The sequence below is a fragment of the Pan paniscus genome, chromosome 15, assembly GCF_029289425.2.
Source record: "Pan paniscus chromosome 15, NHGRI_mPanPan1-v2.0_pri, whole genome shotgun sequence".
In the NCBI taxonomy this organism is placed as follows: Eukaryota; Metazoa; Chordata; class Mammalia; order Primates; family Hominidae; genus Pan; species Pan paniscus.
The window spans coordinates 55,117,402-55,141,656 of record NC_073264.2 but is presented as its reverse complement, the minus strand read 5'-3'; the positions used below and the strand labels follow the sequence as shown (position 1 = coordinate 55,141,656).

Genomic DNA, 24,255 nt, shown 5'->3' with positions numbered 1-24,255 from the left:
TATTTTATGGATAGAAAGAGTCAATATTGTCAAAATGTCTGTTCTTCCCAACTTGATCTCTGGATTCAACACAATCCTGGTCAAAATCCCAGCAAGTTATTTTCTGGGTATTGAAAAACTGATTATAATATTTATATCAAGAGGCAAAAGACCCAGAATAGCCAACATAATATTGAAATAGAATTATAAAGTTGGAGGACTGACATTACTTGAATTCAAAACTTCTTATAAAGCTACATTAATCAAGAGGGTGTTGTATTAGTGAAAAAAATAGCCAAATAGATCAATGGAACACAATAGAGAGGCCAGAAATAGACCCACACCCACATAAATATTGTAAACTGATTTTTGACAAAAGAATGAAGCCAATACAATGAAGCAGTGAAAGTCTTTTCTACATACGATGCTGGAAGAACTGGACATCCCCCCCTCAAAAAAAAAGAATCTAGAATACACCTTATACCCCTTATAAGAATTAACTCAAAACGGATCATAGACCTGAATATAAAATGCAAAACTATAAAGCTCCTAGAAGATAATATAGGAGAAATTTTGGATGACCTTGGATATAGCAATGATCTTTTTCATACGCCTAAAGCATGATCCATGAAAGAAATAATTGATAACCTAAGCTTCATTAAAATTAAATCCTTTTTCTCTGGGGAAGACAGTGTCAAGAGAATGAAATGACAAGCCATAGACAGGGAGAATACATTTGCAAAAGACACATCTGTTAATGGTTTGTTATCTGAAATATACAAAGCACTCTTAAAACTCAACAATAAGCTGGGTGTGGTGGCTCATGCCTGTAATCCTTTGGGAGGCTGAGGCGGTTGGATCACCTTACATCAGGAGTTCAAGACCAGCCTGGCCAACATGATGAAACCTCGTCTCTACTAAAAATACAAAAATTGGCTGGGCATGGTGGCACATGCCTGTAATCCCAGCTACTCAAGAGGCAATGCTAGATAATCACTTGAACCCAGGAGGTGGAGGTTGCAGTGAGCTGAGATTGCACCATTACACCCCAGCCTGGGTGACAAGAGCAAAACTCCGTCTCAAAAAAACAAAATAAAACAAAAATTCAACAATAAGAACACAAACAACCCAATTAAAAAATGGGCAAAAGACCCGAACAGATATCCCACCAAAGAAGATATACAGATGGCAAGCAAGCATATGAAAAGATGCTCAACAGCATGTGTCACTAGAGAATTGCTAGTTAAAACAATAATGAGATACCACTACATACCCATTAGAATGGTCTGAATCCAAAACCCCGACAACACCAAATGCTGCCAAGAATATGGAGCAACAGGAACTCTCATTCATTGCAGTTGGGAACGAAAAATGCTATAGCCACTCTGAAAGATAGTTTGGCAGTTTCTCAGAAAACTAAACGTACTCTTATCATATGATCCAGTAATTGTGCTCCTTGGTATTTACCCAAATGAATTGAAAACATGTTTAGAAAAAACCTAAACATAGATGTTTATAACAGCCTTATACATAATTGCCAAAACTTGGAAACAACCAAGATGTCCTTCAGTAGGTGAATGGATTAAAAAAACTGTGGAACATTCGGACAATTGAATATTATTCAGCACTAAAAAGAAATGAGCTATCAAGCCATGAAAAGATATGGAGGAAACTTAAGTGTATATTACTAAGTGAAAGAAGTCAATATGGAAGGGCTACATACTGTATCATTCTACTATATGACATTCTGGAAAACACAAAAGTACAGAGACAGTAAAAAGATTAATGATTGCCAGGCGTTAGAGGGGAGGGAGGGATTAGTAGGCAGAGCACGGAATTTTAGAACAGTGAAACTATTCTGTATGATACTACAGTGGTGGATACATGTCATTATACAGTTGTCAAAATCCATAGAATGTACAACACCAAGAGTAAACCCTAATGTAAACTACGGACTTTGCGTGACAGTTATGTGTCAATCTAGGTTCATTGATTGTAACAAATGTACCACTGTGGTGCAAGGTGTCAGTCGTAGGGGTGGTTGTGCATATGTGCAGACAGAGAGTACATGGAAACTCTCTGTACTTTCTGCTCAATTTTGCTGTGAACCTTAGCCCGCTCTGAAAAATAAAGTTCATTAAAAATGAAAAAGAAAGATCCAAAGATAACATATGATACAATTATAGACTGATTTCATTTATGAACATAAATGTAAAAAAAATTTAATTTCCAAGTAAAATTCAATGGTATGTTAATATATTATGACCTGTTAGGATTTACTATACAAAAGTTTCAGTATGAGAAAATGTATTAATGTAATTCTCTGTTAGCAGATTAAAGTGAAAAAGATTTTGGTCTTTTCAACAGAGGCTGAAAAAAGTGTTTTTCAAAATCAATATTTGTTTGTGATTTTAAAAGTTGTTTAAACTAGAAATAGAAAAATGTCTTTGATGAGGCAAAACTTATATTCAAGAACTGATAGCATACCTCATACTTAATGGTGAAATATTACCATAATCAGGAATAAAACATGGACAGCCACCATTACCACTCAGGTTTTGGCCAGTGTACAAACAAGAAGCAGGTGTAAAAAGTATAAATGACAAAACTGACAAAAGGCATAAATGACATATCAATGACAAAACTGACATTATTTCATATGAAATGATCATCTACCTAGACAATCTAAGGAAATAATCTCTGCACAGCGAAAATAATTTGTGTACAGAGAAACAATGTATTTAAAAATGAATATCAATTTATTATGGCGAGAAATTTTAAAATTTAATTCTCTCCAAGCTGTTAAGTGCAACTTACAAATCTTTGTTTTCTTTTTATATGTGTAGAAAATAAGAACAATCATTTTACTTTGTAAAAAATTATTTGAATAACTTAAGTTTTATAGACTAAACTCTTTAAAAACTAGCCCTATTTACAACTTATATTCTTTTAAAGGAAATAAAATCCACTTATAAATTTTAAAAATTTAATTTTCTTCAAAGCCTTAAAAAATGCCTATCTTAATAAGAAAACCCTTTCTGTTACTTTCACAATTCTTACAAATCCAGTAAGTTAAACCTATAAATATAGTGTAGCTCACCTTATTTAAACATTCTAGTACTATTTGCAGATTTGGTCAAATTATCTTACACATCTCAAAATAAAGCTCTCATTCTAAAAGTCAATTATTCATACACATTCCAATTTGAAATCACAAGGCTAATCTGCCAAATAGCCTAATATGTCAATGTAGAATCCAGATTGACCTAAATTATCCTAAATGTAACACACAAGTATCAATAATTTGAGTTTTATTTTCTTTAGAATATATTACATTCTAAAATTCCATGAGATTGGAAACATACTACTTGCAAAGAGGACAGTTTTACCACTGCTAGCAAGCTGGGTTTTATCATCTTGAGAGACCAGAGGTTAAGAAATCTGAACCTGGGAGCTGTATATCCAGCATGATTCTCCCCTTGTCAGCAATAGAAACTATGAGCTCCTTTCATAGTTGCCATGACAACAGGGACTCCAAGTATAAACCCTTCAAATGGGGTTCATTTCTCCTGGGTTCAAATTACAAGTTACCCAATTCTCCATCTGATTTAAGTCTACAACCTTCCACTGAGGTTGCTGATAACTCTGTTCAACTAATCTCTTTACTGCCTGATTGAATTCTGAATTATTTATGTAGTCTTTCTCTCTGGTTGTACACAGAATCTTATAGATACTTAAAGAACATCTGCATATCTCTCGCATCTTTCACTCTGAGGTCAAAATATCAGTCATACTAATGAATTCTGCCTAGAGAAGCAAAAGAATCAGTTAAAGGAGTGTGTAATAAAATGTCTGGATACAAGATATTTGTGGAATCTCTACACCAGCAGTTAAGAAATGTAATAGCAATGGCAGCATAAACTATAAAATACCAGCAGTAAACCTGTTAAGAAATGTGCAAAACCTATATAAAGAATACTTGAGAACTCTACCCAAAGACATAAAAGAGCTCAATAAGTAAAGATGGAAACTGTGGAAGTCTTCTGGGTGGGAAGGCTTAACACTGTAAAGGTCTCATATCATTCCCAAATTAAGAAAGTTGATGAAATTCTCATTTTTATGAAATTTGAAAACCTGATTCTCAACATACCAGATTTTTTTAAATGAGTGAAGATAAATGAAATGGAACTTGACCTATCCAACATCAAAGTATTCTAAAAAGCTGTAGTAATTAATGCGCTATTAGCTCCTGTATAAAGATATCAATTGAACAGAACAGAAATTCTCCAAGCAGACTAATACATGAATTGCAATTTGGTTTATAATAAAAATGGCATTTCTAACCAGACAGAAAAGTGTGAACTATCAATAAATGGTGTTGGAAATTTTTGGAAAAATATAGATACCTACTTTATACTACAATAAATTTCAAATGAATTAAAAACTTCAACTTGAAAAACAAAATTGCAAGAGTATTAGATGGAAGGATGAGGAAATATTTCATTGGGGTAAGGTCTTCTTAAGCAGCATACAAAATCTATAATACATAAAGGAAAAAATATCACTTTTTTCCACATACATTTCTCCTCAATAAAAGATGCTGTCTTAAAAGTTAAAAAGAAAGCATAAATGATAAGCTGGGAAAAAACATTTGTCAAGCATGTAACTCACAATTAGTATCCAACATAAAAACATCCTACCCATGATGTTTAAAAGATGAACAATCCAATGGAAAAATGGGTAAAGAATATGAACAGGCCATTAACAGCTGAAAAGTACAAATGGTCCACAAACATGAAAAGATGGTCAGCCTTGCTCCTAGTGAGGGGAATACAAATAAAAACAACACTGAGTTATCAGTTTCTACTCAGGAGATTGGAAAAAATTTATAGCTTGTTAATATCCAGCATTAGCAAGTGTGTGGGGGAGTGAAACCCTCAGTCAGTCTTGATAGGTATCCATCTAAATTTAAAATAAGGCCAGGTGCAGTGGCTCATGCCTGTAATTCCAGCACTTTGGGAGGCCAAAGTGGGAGGATTGCTTGAGTTCAGGAGTTCAAGACCATCCCTCCTGGGCAATATAGTGAGACCCCCATCTCTATAAAATAAAAGTTAAAATACATACATTTAAATCTCTGATCTAAAACTTTCATTTTTAGAAATCTGTGTTGGAGAAATGTTTGCACATGTACACAGATATGTTAAAAATCCCATGGCATCACATTGGTAAAAATTAAACACAACTTAAATGTCTATCAGTAGAATTGTGGTTGGCTAAATTATGAGCCATCACTGTTATGGAATAATGTACATTCAGTGAAAAGCAAAACACGTGTTCAGTGAAAACAAATATTGAATAACATGTATTATGAACCCATTAAAAATGCAAACACACTCCATAATATATGTGGCTTCATGTCTATATATGTATATAAAAGTATAGCGAAGCACTAGAAGGTTATAGGCCAAACTACTGACTCCAGGTCATCTCTTGGAAGGGTAGTTGGACTGGAATATTGAAGAAGAGGGTTGTTGTTATAGTTACCTGGCTTCTTTACTTCAAAAGTTGTTCTACCATCATAGCTTTTGGCTAAATAATTAATAAAATAAATCCATGCTCTTCTTAGGTGTTCCCCTGGCTTTACCTCTGAGCTCCTTTAGCAGGTAGAACAGACAAGAGGGAAGATCCAGCATCTGGAATTGTCTCCACCATCTTAGACATCTTCACCTGTGGGATTTTTGTGCTTTGGTTTATTCATTCATATATTTGTTATTTTTTCATTCTTTAGTATTTTACTCAAGCAGGACACATAAAGTTTTAACATTCATTCATCAGAGCTAGCCCCACTCCCACATTCTGGATAAAAATTCAAGTAGGTCCCATTACTTCACCATTAGCTTAGGAAACAAAAATCCTACAGTCACTTTATGTCATAATCACAGCCTCTATTAATTAGTTAAGTAATTAATTGTCCAGTCCTATGTAAGAATCAAACTTTGAACATGTGTCCTGTTAAGTCGTCTCTCCTCTCGCAGTTGAGTTCTGCTTTAGGCTGGCCCTTCCTGGTGGAAAAGCGATCATTGTCCTTTTCCTCTTACCTGTGTAGTATTTCTCCTTCTCTTTCAGATTGCTACATAGGGCCCAAACAGGGGGAAGAAGGAGAGGAAGCGAGGAAAGTTCTTGACTGTTTTTGTCATAAGCTAGCTTTGTCATTTCTGAATCTTTTAAGTTCTTCTGTGGATTGCATTAGCCACCTGGGTAAAAAGGCTACACTGTGTTATACACAATGCTGTCCTTGCCCTCATTCTCACAGCTGACTATGCTGCTTGCAGACTGTTTCCTTAGAAAAAGAAAGGAGGCTTCCTAGCTAGACTGGTGGCCCTGATTTCCTTAGGGATGGACACATTCTTTATCTACTTGAAGTTATGCCCTTAAGCAAAACAAAACAGGTATTTAACAGAATAACAAAAAGACATATCTCATGCCCATGAGGAGCTCACATGAGGAAATTGCCCTATTGCCAATTTCTCATTTTTCTCACCTATCCTAGTGCCCTGTTATCGGTCCTGCCCCCAAATTCCCATGATATTTAGATTTTGGACCAATTAGTCTTACCTCTGATTGTGTCTGTCTTCACTTGCTCTCCAGTGTTTGCACGCATGTATGTCTCACCTTCTGTTCCCATCTAGAAGGGATGCTCCTTGTGGACAGTGGTTGCCTCCTATTAGCTCAGGGCTGTGCACACAGGAACACAAAACTTAAGTGAGGCTTTGACTTCTTGTGATTTAGGATCCAGCACCTAGGAGCTCCAAAAGGCCTGACAGGGTGTCTCCCCCACCTCCTTTTCACATGCTAATAAGAGTGATTACATCAACAACTACCTACCCTGTGCCCGCCACTGTGCCAGACACTGACAGTGATGGAGATATATGAGTCTGCTTCTCTCATGAGTTCACATTCAGTGTGGTAGGAAGAGAAGAACAGAGACAAACAAAATAAAACCAACATCAAGTGAGTATGTGACTGAATAGAACATTTATAAATTGTGGGCTGGGTGCAGTGGCTCACGCTTGTAATCCCAGCACTTTGGGAGGCCGAGGTGGGTGGATCATTTGAGGTGAGGAGTTCGAGACCAGCCTGACCAGCATGGTGAAACCCTGTCTCTACTAAAAATACAAAAATTAGCCGAGCATGGTGGCACATGCCTGTAATCCCAGCTACTTGGGAGGCTGAGGCAGGAGAGTCGCTTGAGCCTGGGAGACAGAGGTTGCAGTGAGCAGACATTGCGCCATTGCACTCCAGTCTGGATGACAGAGTGAGACTCTGCCTCAAAAAAAAAAAAAGAAAAGAAAATATTACAAATTGTGGACATGCTAGGAAGGAAATAAAAAGGTGATGATTGAGAATAGTGGGTTGTGGAGGAAAATATAGGTGGTAAAAAGCACATAAAAGGAAGTGACATTTAAGCTGAGACTGCGGGGCTGAGCGGCTGAGCCAGCCATTCACAGGATGAGAAGGAAAGTTCCAAAGAAAAGGGCATAGTCTCTGAGGCAGAAAGCAGCTGGCTTCTCCAGGGAACTAAGAGAGAAAACCAGTGCATCTGGGATGCAGTAGGAGAGGGAGAGGCTGCCACTAGGTGAAGTAATAGAGGAATGGACCTGACTCAAATCAGGTAGGGCCTTGGAGACCATGGTATGGAGTTTGGATCTATTCTAGGTCTAAGGGAAAACCACTTAGAGTGTTTTAGGATGGAGGAGCCAAGTTACATTTTTAAAAGACCTTGCTTGCTTGCAGTATGGAGATTGGGGTTGGAGGGGGACAAGTTGGGAATAAGTAGAAAATGTTGCATTGGTCTTGCGTGAAAAAGTAAGATGGTGCTTCTAATTATAGTGGTGGTGATAGAATTGTGGAGAAACTGGTACTTTTTTATATAAATTGGAGATAGAATTAGCAATATTTACTAATGGATTAGATGTGGGCTGAGGAAGTTGAGAGAGAAAAAAGACATGAAACTGGATGTGTGAAGATTTATATTTCCGTGAGACATACAAGGAGAGATGGAAATGAGGCCATTAAATATGTTGGTCTAGAGCAGTTGTTCTTCAACTTCAATGTGCATCACAATCAGCTGGAGAGCTCGTTAACATACAGACTGCTGGGCCCTACCTTCGGAGTTTCTGATTAAGAAGGGCTGGGTGGAGTCAGAGAATTTGCAGTTCTAACAAGTTTCCAGGTGATGCTGATGCTACTGGTCCAGGGTTCCCACTTTAAGAACCACTGGTCAAGACAGAGGATAATTCTTGGAGTCTAGTAGTCATCAGCTTAAAGAGACCATTTAAATCCATGGAACTAGATGAGATTGCTTAATGAAGCTGTGCCAGGAAACAAGAGGAAGGGAAAGAGGCTCCAGATTAAGCCAAGAAAGGGTAGAGAAGAAAGACCCAGTAGAGGCAGGATCAGAGGAATAGAAAGAAAACCAAGAGTGTGGAGTTTCAGAAGTCAGGCGAGTTGAGGGCTTCTGGTCCAGATTGATTGATGATCATGATAAATACTGTTGAGAAATAGAATAAGAAGAGAGCAGTGAAGTATCCATCAGTTTGTCATATTAGAAACATGATTAGGAGCAAAATCAATGTACAAAAATCACAAGAATTCTCATACACCAATAACAGACAAACAGAGAGCCAAATCATGAGTGAACTCCCATTCACAATTGCTTCAAAGAGAATAAAATACCTAGGAATCCAACTTACAAGGGACGTGAAGGACCTCTTCAAGAACTACAAACCACTGCTCAATGAAATAAAAGAGGATACAAACAAATGGAAGAACATTCCATGCTCATGGGTAGGAAGAATCGATATCATGAAAATGGCCATACTGCCCAAGGTAATTTACAGATTCAATACCATCCCCATCAAGCTACCAAAGACTTTTTTCACAAAATTGGAAAAAACTACTTGAAATTTCATGTGGAACCAAAAAAGAGCCTGCATCGCCAAGTCAATCCTAAGCCAAAAGAACAAAGCTGGAGGCATCACGCTACCTGACTTCAAACTATACTACAAGGCTACGGTAACCAAAACAGAGATATAGATCAATGGAACAGAACAGAGCCCTCAGAAATAACGCCACGTATCTACAACTATCTGATCTTTGACAAACCTGAGAAAAACAAGCAATGGGGAAAGGATTCCCTATTTAATAAATGGTGCTGGGAAAACTGGCTAGCCATATGTAGAAAGCTGAAAATGGATCCCTTCCTTACACCTTATACAAAAATTAATTCAAGATGGATTAAAGACTTAGACCTAAAACCATAAAAACCCTAGAAAAAAAACCTAGGCATTACCATTCAAGACATAGGCATGGGCAAGGACTTCATGTCTAAAACACCAAAAGCAATGGCAACAAAAGCCAAAATTGACAAATGGGATCTAATTAAACTAAAGAACTTCTCCACAGCAAAAGAAACTACCATCATAGTGAACAGGCAACCTACAAAATGGGAGAACATTTTCACAACCTACTCATCTGACAAAGGGCTAATATCCAGAATCTACAATGAACTCAAACAAATTTACAAGAAAAAAACAACCCCATCAAAAAGTGGGCAAAGGACATGAACAGACGCTTCTCAAAAGAAGACATTTATGCAGCCAAAAAACACAGGAAAAAATGCTCACCATCACTGGCCATCAGAGAAATGCAAATCAAAACCACGATGAGATACCATCTCACACCAGTTAGAATGGCGTTCATTAAAAAGTCAGGAAACAACAGGTGCTGGAGAGGATGTGGAGAAATAGGAACACTTTTACACTGTTGGTGGGACTGTAAACTAGTTCAACCATTGTGGAAGTCAGTGTGGCGATTCCTCAGGGATCTAGAACTAGAAATACCATTTGGCCATCCCATTACTGGGTATATACCCAAAGGACTATAAATCATGCTGCTATAAAGACACATGCACACGTATGTTTATTGCAGCACTATTCACAATAGCAAAGACTTGGAACCAACCCAAATGTCCAACAATGATAGACTGGATTAAGAAAATGTGGCACATATACACCATGGAATACTATGCAGCCATAAAAAATGATGAGTTCGTATCCTTTGTAGGGACATGGATGAAATTGGAAATCATCATTCTCAGTAAACTATCGCAAGGACAAAAAACCAAACACTGCATGTTCTCACTCATAGGTGGGAATTGAACAATGAGAACACATGGACACAGGAAGGGGAACATCACACTCTGGGGACTGTTGTGGGGTAGGGGGAGGGGGGAGGGAGAGCATTAGGAGATATACCTAATGCTAAATGACGAGTTAATGGGTGCAGCACACCAGCATGACACATGTATACATATGTAACTAACCTGCACATTGTGCACATGCACCCTAAAACTTAAAGTATAATAATAATAAAATTAAATTTAAAAAAAGAAACATGATTAGGAGCAAGTACTTTACAGACATTATTTCCCCAAATCCTTCAAAAATCCTATTACATTAGTTCAGCTGGCCCTCTGTATCCGTGAGTTCCTCATCCACACATTCAACCAAGCACAGATTGAAAATATTGAACACAACTACAGCAATAAAAAAATACAAAAAAACAAGGCATAACAACTCTTTACATAGCATTTACAGTGTATTAGGTATTATAGTAACCTAGAGATGATTTAAGGTATACAGGAAGATGTGCATAGGTTTTATGGAAACACTACACCATCATATATCGGGGACTTGAGCATCTGCCGATTTTGGCATCAGTAGGAGTCCTGGAAACAATTCCCAGCAGATACCAAGAGATAACTGTACTGTTGTTTTCATTTTATAATGAAGGAAATTGGGGCTCAGAGAGAGATTATACAGGTCGCTAAGGCCACAAAGGGCCTGAAACCCAGAATTTTTTTTTCTCCTAACATCCTAGGGAATGTGAAGATTGCTGCATCCTCTACTTGCTGCTAAAACGCACAAGGCTAGCCCACCTTTGGCAAAACCTTGAAGCAGGCATCCTGGTCCTTGCTCCCTAAGGCACCCAGTACCTGTGGCTGCTCCCAGATTCTTGGCAATAATGGCCTCTTCCCTCCATGTTCACCTTCCTTCCCAGGGAGCTCTTTGTGCCTCCCAATATTTTCGTTTGCTTCCCAACCTCAAAACCAACCTGGACTTCATTCCTTCTTAATAGCATACACTCATCTGTGATCAAGTGATAATGGATGAAAGTGATTGCTAATCAGTAGTGTGCAGTAAAGGTGCACACTTTTTCACCCATAGAGGTGGGGAGAGATGAACATGGTTGTCTGTCACGAACTGCTGTGAGCTAGTTCCAGCACACCACTGGAATGATTTAAAATGTTGATTTTCAGGTATCGTATTACCATTCTAAATATGGCCTTGCAGAGACAGTGTCTCAACCACAAGTTATAGGGACTTCAGGCCATCTGCTCAGCTAGTGGAAGGAGATATTAGCAACAGGGAGGCCTGTGTACACTCTAGCCATACCTCAAAAGCAGTCACCTGCTTCCTCAGTGTCCAATCTAGCTCAGGAGCAGAAGGTATGACAGTTTAAAAGCTAGCATTCATTACTTTCCCTGGTTTCTAGGGTTCAAGAGTGTTCTTTTATGAGGATTACAGGCTTGTTCTTCATTGGTGTCAGCAGGTGTTTATGATGGCTGGAGCAGGAATGAGAATTGGGGTCTGGAATAAGCCTTGCTGTCTCTTGCCAGGATGCAAAATTTGCAGTGGAGATCAGACATATGTCTTGCTCATGCCCGTATGCTACTCTTCTGGAATCTGAGCAGGAGGCCACATCATCACACAGGCAGGAATGTCTGCTGAGGGCTCAGTCCTGAGGCATGAGGGATTTCTAATTATCTCATGTAACTTCCACTGGCTCTTACTCTTGTATTCCTGAAAGCACAGGCCACAGAATTGGTCTCCTGGGAGTTATGTGATGTCCTGTTTTAGTGAATAGTGTTGTAGTAATCATACCTCATACCACTTAGTGGGGAGGGGAGTGAGTTGGTGGGAGTGGGGACAAATGGGAGGAAGCAGAGAAGAGGAGAGCAGCAAGAGGCAAAACTTGGCCCTGCTGAGGGGGAGAACATGGCTGTGAGAGCAATTGCAACTTTGGAGAAGGTGTTTCTTTGCAATCTGATTTTATGGCTGTGTGCTTTGCAAGTAGATATAGTTCATTTGGGAACAAACTCTTTGAGGCTCAAGGTCATTTTTTTCAGTTGAAAAATAAAGAAGTCTGAGAAAGAGTTATACTTCAGAATGGATGTGATGGCTCATGCCTGTAATCCAGAACGTTGGGAGTCTGAGGTAGGAAGTTTGCTTGAGGCCAGAAGTTCGAGATCAGCCTGGACAAAATAGCGAGACCTTGTTTACAAAAACATGAAAACAAAAGATAAAGAATTACACTTCACTGCTTTTAGGGAGCTGATCACATAGTCAGGTTTTCATCCTTATGGGCAGCTGGAAGGATCATGGCACTGCCAAAGAAGGAAAGGACCTAACCATGGGCTATGGTTGATTTTATACCAGTTACCCAATGCAGTGTTTCTTTTTCTGGGCAAATTCTCGTTTATGGGACTGTTGTACTGTGTATAAATTGCACAGACATAGATGTCCATGGGCTGCCAGAGGTACTCATAGGATGATACTTGAAAGTCACACCCTTTCATCCGATGCTCTCAGGTGCAAATTTGCTCACGCATGCAGGCATGGAAATGTGTCAAAATAACACTAATATTTATAATAATACTTTGCAATTCTATACTGCCTTTCATCTGTACATCTCGGGGTACTTTGCAAGCATTCATTAATTCTCCCAACATTCCTCTGAGGAAGGTAAATATTATTATCCTCCTCTTTACAGATGAAGCAATTGAGTCAGATAAGTGATTTGCCTGAGGCTAGTTAGGGAGTGTGGGTGGAAGGCTGAGATTAAGAGCTCAGAGTTCCTAGAGATGTCCATTAGGGAAGAAACCCAGCAGTGAAAACACTGAGGGCGCTGTGGCGTGCAACACACTGGGGTGTTGCCAGGGGTCGCTTTTTCCTGTTAAATCTATCACCTTGATAAGAATAGCTACTACTTATTAGACATTTACTATGTTTGGGGTGCTTTACATATATCATTTCCTATGCTCATATAAAAACTAGAATTATCCCGTGGGACAGATAAGGAACTGAAATTTGCAGAGATGAAGTATCTTGTCCTAGATCACTTAGTTAATAAGTGCCTGGGCTGGAATTCAAACCCAGATCTGTTTGCTTCCCAAGGCCGTGTTCTTGTCCCCAGCACATACCTCATGCTCCTTTGAAAATTGCAGGGAGGCACCTTTCTACCCTTCCAAGTCTCTTCCTTTAGTCTTTGAGTCCTTATTTGTTCTAGCTGTCTACCATCAATTTCCTTGTCTTTGACAAAGTTTAAAGATTGATATTTACAGTATGTCTGATCTGAACAGATGAATTTTAAGCACAGGAAAGGGGAATCACTAAGGAAAGGCATAAATCATAAGTCAAGAGAGAAAACTTGAATTATTACTACTTTTTGCTTTACTTTGTATTATTTTTGGTGAAATAAAACCACTCAGCATCCTTTATACAGAAAAGGAAATACCACAAAAACAGAATATGGATTCTTCAAGTAAAAAGCCAAAGGACTTAGAGAAACATGTAAGGTGAACTTAGTTTTCCTCTAATCTTCAGACTCCTCAGAGTTCTGCTGCTTTCAGGAGCTGAACTGAGCCCTAAGATTTTGTTAACTCAGCTTTCCATCAAAATGGTGTATCTCATGGGCTGGGGTAGCCATGCAATTTGTGGAGTTGACAAAGGATTTCTAGAAAGATCTGGGAGCCTGTAGAATCATTGCTGATGTAGGAATGAGCTTGGGAAATGGTGCACCTCAGAGACATACCCAGTTGTGACATCATAGTCAGTGTGCAGGAGGTGGCCTGGCTCACCCTCTGCAGCAGCTCCTGGAGGGAGGATTCATAAGAACCAGCCTCAGGCCACCATTGCTTGGTTGAGAGTGTAGGGAGAAAGGTACAGGAAGGGGCTCCTAAGATTCAGCCAGCTAAACCAAAGCAGATAGGATCTGCACCTTTTGGAATTAGACTCTGAGAACTTGGCTGTGTAGTTTGATTCATTTTGTAAGAAAGATAAGAAAAATCAAGTTTTAATCATGACTCATTTGAAACTGTATTTTTCTTGGAGAAGTGAGAACTAGCTTATAAAAATCAGTGATTATACAGGAATTTGAACCCAGATGACCTGTCTGTTTTGTTCAAATTCTTTTATAATTAGTATAGTTGTAATTCCAGTGCCCCTTCCCAGCCATCTCCTCTCCTCACACAATCTATACACAGTTTCTACCATGTACATTTAAAAGCAAGTACGTTTAAAAGCAAGACTTTAAAAAAAAAATGATTGATTACACATAGGTAGGACTTTCAGTGCTAAAATCCAGGAAGCCCCAGGCAAACTGGGATGAGTTGGTCACCCTAGTTCATGAGGATGTTAAACTGAAAAACCCAAGGTTTTAAGGCATCCGATTGTTTGAAACACTCCAAACTGTTAACAGACATATCCCAAAATATCAACATAAGCCCACCCTCCACCCTGCCCCATGGAAGAAATTAGCACTACGCAAATTACAGGTAGCCATAACCACTGGAAAACCTTTAGCAAAAGTCCAACATTAAATTTTTGTCTGTCTTCGAAGTCACAGAATAAGGATTCTGCTGGTGTTTTGGTTTTTAGTATGAAAGACAAAAACAGGGCTGGGCGCCGTGGCTTACGCCTGTAATCCCAGCACTTTGGGAGGCCAAGGCGGGCAGATCACTTGAGGTCAGGAGTTTGAGAACAGCCTGGCCAACATGGTGAAATCCCGTCTCTACTAAGGATATAAAAATTAGCTGGGCGTGGTGGCATGTAGTCCCAGCTACTCGGGAGGTTGAGGCAGGAGAATCGCTTGAACCCAGGAAGCGGAGGTTGCAGTGAGCCAAGATCACACCACTGCATTCCAGCCTGGGCAAAAGAGTGAGACTCCGTCTCAAAAAAAAAAAAAAAAAAAAAAAAGAGAAAAAAAGAAAGAGAAAAACAGAAAGACAAAATTCCCACAGTGTTCACATATAAACATTTTCAAAAGTGTTAAGTGGAGGCAGTCCTGGTAATAGGACTGTAATGGTAATTGGCGAGGCAGCAGGGCCTACACCTGCGTTGAATGAATGCAGGGATCTGCAGAAAGCCGAGAGTCCAGTGTGAAGTGGCCGGGCTGGGTGACGTGCTCCCGTACTCCTGCTTAACCACATAATCATTAAAGAGCAGAAACCTCTCCTTGTAATCCTCTCCTATAGGACAGCAGGGAGTGTTAGCATATTTGGACTGCTTCACATTCCTTCTTGCCTACTTTTGAGAACATACTACATTTTAAAACTTGTTGGTTTCTTTCATGTTTTATTTGACCCTATGTAATTGCATTCCTGAAGGAATAACAGGCCCCCCTAGTGATTTACACCCTGTATTAAATGTCAGTTTTGAAGAGACACAGTTAACAGTTTGGTTTAACCTCCTGCCTTCCCTCTCTCTATTAGCTTAGACCTGAATTTGAGCTCCAACTTTGAGAACTCTGAGGGAGGGATGAAAAGATAAAAAATGAGCTGAAGCAGCAGCAGTGTTGAAGGCAGCCTCTCAGCTCTTGCTCTTCTTACACCTTTTCCCTGAACATAAAGACACCCCCTTTTTTCTTTAGGCGATCTATACCTACTCTTTACTTCTGTCCCAACATGGTGGTGAGGACAGTGAATCAGAACCACATTCTGGACTAATTGGGGTTCTATTTCATATTGCCACTCATTGCTTTGGCCCCAGGGACACCAGCAATGGCCATAAACCATGGTTCTACCTCAACCATGCAGTACCCAATAAGTAGTAGGTTTGAGGAAACTGGGCAGAGGGAGGGGGGAAATATTTTAGTAATTTGCCTTATTTTATTTTATTTACATATTTAGTTGCTATAATGTTATTGTCTATTAAAATTTCATTTGCTCTGGTAGATTCACTGAAAATATATTTAACAATTGCTTAATTACCTGTTGTAATGGCATATTCCCTGTGTGTGTGTGTGTGTGTGTGTGTGTGTGTGTGTGTGTGTATGTGTTTAAAACCCTGTGTTATAACCTGACAGGCAACATAAGCAATCATTACTTTCAGGAGTTCATATAAAAACATGAAACGAAAGAGATTTTGTGTTAAAAACAGTTGTCTACACAGAACACACACTAAAGTCATCCTCTGCTCTGTTCACCCTTCCAGTTTTTCTCCGATGACCACAGTCTACAAGGCTTGATTAGAAATGGCTGCAACTTTATACTACGAAAGAATAAATTAGGAAGTAAGGGCAATTGTGCTCAATTTTCTGCCAATACAAAGAAGTGGTCTAGTGTCATCATGTCAGCACCTGAGACCTTAATCCTCAACTCCCACTCAGGAGCCACTTATAAGCCATTAGCCAAGCCATTTACACTGGACCTCTGTGTCTAAAGGGAGAAAAATTAACCCTGACTTATGAGATGAGAACGTTTGGCTCTTTATACGTGTACTTATTTTGATCTTATTTCCTAAATTATTTTAGGTAGTTTGTAAAATGGATAAAATATAAAAATGAAGGAATCAGGGCAAAGAGAAAATGAGGATAGGAGAAACAAGGGAATTTCAGACAAATGAGTACACATGAAAGATGTTGGCCAACTGTTGAAATGAAACACAGTCGTCATCGCTACCACTAATGCAACTAATAGCCACTGCTAAAATGGTATAGTTAATACAAGTGCTAGTATCATTACTATTGGAAACCATCGAGAATGACAATTATGGCTTGTGTTCCATTCCAAGTGATTCATATTTTCCAGTTGTCAGGTCCTGCAGAGATAGACCCTATCTCCCAGAAACAATAAAATTAAAAACTTGAAGTTCATCTTCCATTCACAAGTATCTATTTCCAATAGGCAGCTTTTACACTTGGTTATCATTTATAATTTTCTTAGTGGATTACTGTTATTAATACTATTGTTATTTTCATTATTATTCTTATTGTCAAAACTCTGATGACTATGGTGTAACACATAATATTAAAGTCTGCAGGCCAAATATATTATAACCATATTTTATAATGTTACAGAAAGAGCCTAAGACAATGATTTTGGTCTTCTTTTATTTAAATCATATCAGCATAGAAAAAGACCATGATAATCTTCCTTGTTATCATGCACACTTGCAAAAATTCTCTCCAGAACAAGACACAGTTTTTTATGAAATTTAAATTTTCACCAGGGAAAAATCCACTCATAACCATATTCATTATGAATGTGTACTCTAAGAAAGTCATCACTTGGAAACGAGAGAATCTATATCCAGTGCCAGTAATTCCCAGACCCATTTTTAAAACCTTCTGACCCCAAAAACTACATTCTAATTAGCATCAGGCACAACTAACTGCCAGATATCAATATGTGTGTAACTACCCACATGGCTGAGATTGTGCACTGTGGAGGCATTGAGATCTGGGCTCAAATCCTTTCTCTCCTACCCTGTTTATGGGACACATTACTTAACCTCTTGTAGCCTCAGTTGTCTTGTAGTAAAAATGGGGCTAAAGTAATAACTACAACTCATAAAGTTGTTGTAGGGATTGAATGAGATAATGTATGCTAAGAGGTTAATATAGTACGTGTGTGAGTGTGTCTGTGGGTTTGTGTATGTGTGTGTGTAGAGAGAGCACTGAAAAAGTGTCAGTTACATCTATACACGCTATTTTCCTATCTAAAATTTAAAATTTAAGATAGGAAAAATTCAACTTATAGGAATTTCTTATTTATTTATTTATTTATCTATTTAATAAAAACATGTATTGCTTATATGGTAGGTACTGCTTTAAATATTTTTAAAGTTTACTTATTTAATCTTTATAAAATTTAAAAATTTTTTGTATTTTTTAGAGAAGCCTTTGTACCTCATTTGATGACTTATTTTGTGATATTGTAGAGCTGCTCATCAATGCCAGTGTTTCAGTCTCTTGGCGTTTGGAAGTTGAGGCATATATAAAACCACATATTAAGTGCCCTGGGCCAGTTTGATATGTGATATTTAGAGTGAACCTATTGCTTTGTAAGGTGAATACTCATTATTTCCATTCTAAAATTCCAGATTGTCATATAATGGACTTTCTTAAAATTGTCTTTCTATGGCAGGGTTAGCAGTTTGTGAAACTGATCAAAGCAATATTCTAAAATCTCTGCATCTGTTGTTTTAATTTGCATCTGATAGTGGTTGAGCATCACTTGGTGTGTTTATTTGGCAGAAAGTTTCCTCTTCCATCCTCTTCCAAAGGATGGGAATTATTTGCTCCCATCCTTTGCTCATTTTTTTATTGAATAGCTTGTCCTAACATTATTTAATTATTTAATTTAATTTAATTTAATTTAATTAATTAGTGTTATTATTTTAATATATTTTACAGGTTTATTATATTTATATATTTAAACATTTTAATTAGTAATAATCATTTAATATTTTAATATTATTGCTTGCAACAGTTATTTAACTGTTGATACTAATCCTTAATATATATCATATATAAGAATATATCTTATTGTATATAAAATATCTCTTATAAAAGTAATTATGTTCATTTTAGAAAATGCAGAAAAACGAAAGAAGAAAATATTTTTTCATATAATTTCCACAGCTAGGAATATCTTGATGACTATCCTTTTTAGTTCTTTTTCATTAAAATATGTATGTATTTTTTAATATGTTTTATAATCTGACTTTTCTTATTATCTATATATCTTGCACATGTTTCCATGTTACTACTTATCTACAATATAATTTTAGTTTCTGGATAGAATTCCATTATATTGCTGTACCATAATTTATTTAATAATCTATATTTAGACAATTTTGGCAATTTTTTAAAAAACTACTTTTGATGCAATTATATTATTTAATTAAAAAAATTTTTTTTTACAGACAGGGTCTTTCTCTGTCATCCACGCTGGATTGCAGTTGCATGATCATAGCTCACTGCAACTTCAAACTCCTGAGCTCAAGCAATCCTCCTGCCTCAGCCTCCTGAGTAGCTGGGACTACAGGTCTATACCACCATGTCCAGCTAATTGTTTTTTTCATATTTTTTTAGAGATATGGCCTTACTATGTTGTCTAGGCTTAATTACTTACCTAATATTTATCTCTTCTGTTAGACTCATGACTTTTACCCTTTCTGACTGCAGCTCAGGATAAGAAGTACATAGTAATCTGTGACCCAGCACTCACCTGTGTATCTGACATACGCATGTGACACACATATAAGTGGAAAAAAAGTCATGAAACAAAACTCACTTTCTGGTGATTTCTGTTCATTTCAATATCATTAAAAATTTTTTCTGGTCACAATCTACTAAATTATTTCATGATCCACAGATGAGCTTTTACCCTCAGTGTGAAAATCAGTGCCTAAGTCACTTGTTCCAGGGGAACAAAGGCTGCGCTTGGCACACAGGAGACATTAATGCATTTGTATCGAAGGAACAGCCTGTCTCGAAATCTTTCTGTTCATCCGTGATGATTGGTTAAGCGGTATAATGTAGGGTTACCTCTAAGGTAGAAGTAGACTTCAGAGTCTACCTGACTTCAGAAGTCAGACCGTAAGGGTTTAAATACTGGCTCTGCCATGTACTAGCTGGTGACCATATGTAACTTACTTGACCTCTCTGTGCCTCATTTTCCTCAACTATAAAATGAGGATAATAATAGTGCCTAACTCATGGGATTGTTACGAAGATTAAATAAGTAAATTTAAAAAATATTTAAAGCAGTACCTGCCATATAATAAGCAATATATATTTTTATTAAATAAGTAGATAAATAAATAAATAATAAGAAATTCCTAGAAGTTGAATGATTAGATGAAAAGATACATAAAAACTTAAGGCTTTTGAAATGTGTAGGTAAATACCACCCATCCCTCCCTCCTCTGCTTCCTGCAATATTTGAACCAGCTTTTATTCCTACCAGCAGTACAGACTTGTAGAAGTGATATCCTGTGGTGGTATTCCCTGTTTATCACTTACCTGAGGATGTTTGGGCTGGTTAAGAGTTAGAGTGGTAGTGACTCAAGTAGTGCAAGGAGAGAGGCCTCAGCCAGTTGCTCATGAAAAGAGGCATTGAGGGGATGCCTGTCAACACTGGACAGAACTCTCTGGCAGCATCAGGGTAGGTGAAACCTCAGGGGTACTTTGCAGAGGGAATGGGAGGATCTAGCAGATGCCAGGGCAGTAAGACTCACAGGCAAACACTCCTCTCCAGGGCACGTCTTTTTTACTGCCATAGTCGCTACTCTGCCATAGTCGCTACTCTGCCGTAGTCTCAAATCTGCAAGTAAATATCTAAATCCTATTTAGTCTGTGTAGATAGGTTGCTTTGTGAAAAGCAGGCGTCCTCCTGAACTACTCACACTCACGGACACATACACACAGCCTGTTGCTTTCTGTTTTAGTATTTGGAGAAATACGTATTCAATTCAAGTTCCAACTTGTCTGCAAAGTCTCCCCTGACAACTTCAGCCCAGGTGGATCTCTCTTTCTTCTGAGCTTTCACAGCAATTTTAGGCAGTACCACAGTATTTAGTACTTAATTATACACTGTCTGGTTCTGGAATTGTCTCAGGGTGTTAGTTGTTTCCCCCAACTATAGGGTAAGTTCTTTGAAATCAACTGCCATGTCATATTTCTTTTGGATCCCTCGTTGGCTTGGCATGTAGTAGGTCTTTAGTAAATGGCCAAAGATCAGTTGATTGATCCAAGTGTACATTGTGTGAGATTTGCATTGAAATAAAATTACATCAAGAAAGATGTTTGCCATACTTTACAACTTTCATAAAATAAACTCAAAATGGAGCAAATATTAAAATATTTTAAAATCAAACAATAACACTACTAGAATAAAATATGTGTAAATTTATTTATAACAGTGGAATTAATGAAATGAGCCCAGCCTTTCTAAACAGAATGCAAGCCTGGAAGCCATTAGAAATGATGGATAAATTTGGTAACAAAAATTTTAAAACTTTTCTATGGCAGACTTCGTTAATTTATAAGGATCTTGTACAAATCAAGATGATGAACAACCCTTCGTCTCCCCAACCCAAATTGTAAGGGGGTGAAAAATGGCTAAATTTTCTTTCCAGCCTTGTCCTTCACTCGTCTACAAAGGATCTTTCACCTCAACTGAGGATCTTGATCCTGCACCTTCTTCAAATTCTGTCTCCTTAGCTATGTCTTTCTCCTTTCTTCCCTTATCAATTTTCCTTTATGCTCTGAATCTTGAATATTCAAAAAGTAAGAGACTTTGTGGTAGTATTTTAAGAAAAGAAGAGCTTTCTTTGAACTTACTGCAGTTGGCAGAAGTGTTAGCAAGTGACTTTCAGTGGGCATCCCAGCCACTTATGCCTTGGATATATCAGTGTCCAACACTGCATGGTTGTCAGTGGTTAATATCATTGGCTAAATGTTGTGTGGCTAACTTTTCCTGAGTAGTGTGCTTTACCCAAAAGTCAGTGTATTAGGTGCTCCACTGAAAAAGGCTATTATTATAACACCACAGCATGTAATTTTGGAAAACTTGGAATATCAGAAATCGTATGCAACACTTCATTTTAGGGTGAGAACTACAGCATATGCAAGAAAGAGAAAATCGTGTCAATTTTTAAAAGTTTGCTTTCTAGTTTTATTTTTATTCAGAATAACAGAATCAAAACAGGAATGTGTTTCTTTTTTCTTATCGCCAAGAGAAAACTCAAGTATTCCTAGTGTTACCAAGCAATTGAAAAAGAGCTACTGTTCATAGAGAAGATGCTCAAGACAGAGGTGAATAGATGAGCTCTGTTGGATGATGTTTTTGAGGATATTGTTAAGAAGGTTGGTGTATAAATAAGGAAGTCACTGAAATTGATCTAGGTTAATTTTAGTTTCTTTCAGAACCCATTAAAAAGCATCATTGTTTATCAAGTGGAAAGAAAAGTTGATAGTGAGAGAAAAGCTTATCTTTTATAGAGTATAAACTATTACAAAGAATAAGGAGGAATGAAAACTATCAGGTTAGAATACCTGAGAGTGTTCCCTTAGAAATGCCAAAGTCCTGACATTCTGATTATTTCAAAGAGCAATGAAAAGATATAAATGTACAAAAGTGAATGCCTTTGTTTTCCTTTGGGGATCCTTCAGTATATCCTGGAAAATGTAGTTTTCTCAAACCATTTTTATTCAGGAAATTTGGGAAAATTTTTTTTTCTTTTTTTTTTTTCTTTTTTTTTTTTTTTTGAGACAGAGTCTTTCTCTATCGCCCAGGCTGGAGTGCAATGGCGTGATCTCAGCTCACCGCAACCTCTGCCTCCTGGGTTCAAGTGATTCTCCTGCCTCAGCCTTGTGAGTAGCTGGGATTACAGGCATGCGCCACCATGCCCGGTTAATTTTGTATTTTTTTTAGCAGAGATGTGGTTTCTCCATGTTGGTCAGGCTGGTCTTGAACTCCCAACCTCAGGTGATCCCCCCACTTCGGCCTCCCAAAGTACTGGGATTACAGGCATGGGCCACCGCGCCTGGCTGGAAAATAATTTTTTAAAATCATAAATATCACCGACTTTCAGCAGGGCTGCGGCTACCATGTTCTCTCATGCGGGCATCACTGGGCTTTTGGCCTGGACTTTGCAGCCACAATGGATTCAAGTTCGAAATACAGCAACTTTGAACGATGTTACCAAGCGACTAAAGTCCATCAAAAACATCCAGAAAATTACCAAGTCTATGCAGATGGTAGCAGCAGCAAAATACGCCCGAGCTGAGAGAGAGCTGAAACCAGCTTGAATATATGGATTGGGATCTTTGGCTCTGGAGAAAAAGCTGGTATCAAGGTGCCTGAAGACAACAAGAAACACCTCCTTATTGGTGTGTCCTCAGATCGAGGACTGTGTGGCGCTATTCATTCCTCCATTGCTAAACAGATGAAAAGCGAGGTTGCTACACTAACAGCAGCTGGGAAAGAAGTTATGCTTGTTGGAATTGGTGACAAAATCAGGGGCATACTTTATAGGATGCATTCTGACCAGTTTCTGGTGGCATTAAAAGAACTGAGAAGAAAGCCCCCTGCTTTTGGAAATGTGTCAGTCATTGCCCTTGAATTACTAAATTCTGGATATGAATTTGATGAAGGCTCCATCATCTTTAATCAGTTCAAGTCTGTCATCTCGTATAAGACTGAAGAAAAGCCCATCTTTTCCCTTAATACCATTGCAAGTGCCGAGAGCATGAGTATCTACTATAATATTGATGCTGATGTGCTGCAAAATTACCAGGAATACAATCTGGCCAACAGCATCTACTACTCTCTGAAGGAGTCCACCACTAGTGAGCAGAGTGCCAGGATGACAGCCATGGACAACACCAGCAAGAGTGCCTCTGAGATGATTGACAAATTGACATTGACATTCAACTGTACCCGCCAAGCTGTCATCACAAAAGAGTTGACTGAAATTATCTTTGGTGCTGTAGCTCTGGATTAATGAAAATCAAGTTCCATCCTCAGACAAGGGGTAAAGAAGGAAAATTCAGCCAGCTGATTTTGTTTTTAGCTTACTGTTGTCTTTGTCAGAAGAAAGTGTTCCTCCATTGTTTTAATTACTGAAGACAGCAAGATATGTGTAAATTATTTTACAATAAACAACTTAAAATCATAAATATCACTTATCTTCATGCACTCATATGCAAGTTGAAAGGCAGTATTTATATGGTACATTTTGTCTACAGATGTGGAGACTTTAAAAATAATAAAATCCCAATTTGCTGAAGAAACAGACACAAGCATGATGTGTCATGTGATGAGTCTCAGGTGAAACCTGGCAATGATCCTACTAAATCCCGGGCCATTTTTCAAATGCCAAAGTGAGTTTCTGGGCCACGGATTAGCCAGTCCCTTTAACGATTATTTTCATAGGGTTCCATTCATTTTGGTTAATGTAAACACTCCATTATTTTTACTATTTGGAAGGTAGATGTATTAATAAAAATTGAAATCTGATCTATCATCTCTATTTAAAAGTATTTTAAAATACTTCAATGTGGCATTCTGTCAATTGGGAGGTCAGTGGAATTCATGAAGCCCAAAGGGGAACAGGCTTCTGTTCCCGTGAAGGTCCACTAGCC

The 24,255-nt window shown here is 38.0% G+C and overlaps 1 pseudogene; it reads left to right on the top strand.

Annotated features, from left to right (window-relative positions):
• Nucleotides 1-22,704: 22,704 nt before the first annotated feature.
• LOC100994026 (ATP synthase subunit gamma, mitochondrial-like) lies at nucleotides 22,705-23,704 on the top strand (annotated as a pseudogene).
• The last annotated feature ends 551 nt before the right edge of the window (nucleotides 23,705-24,255 follow it).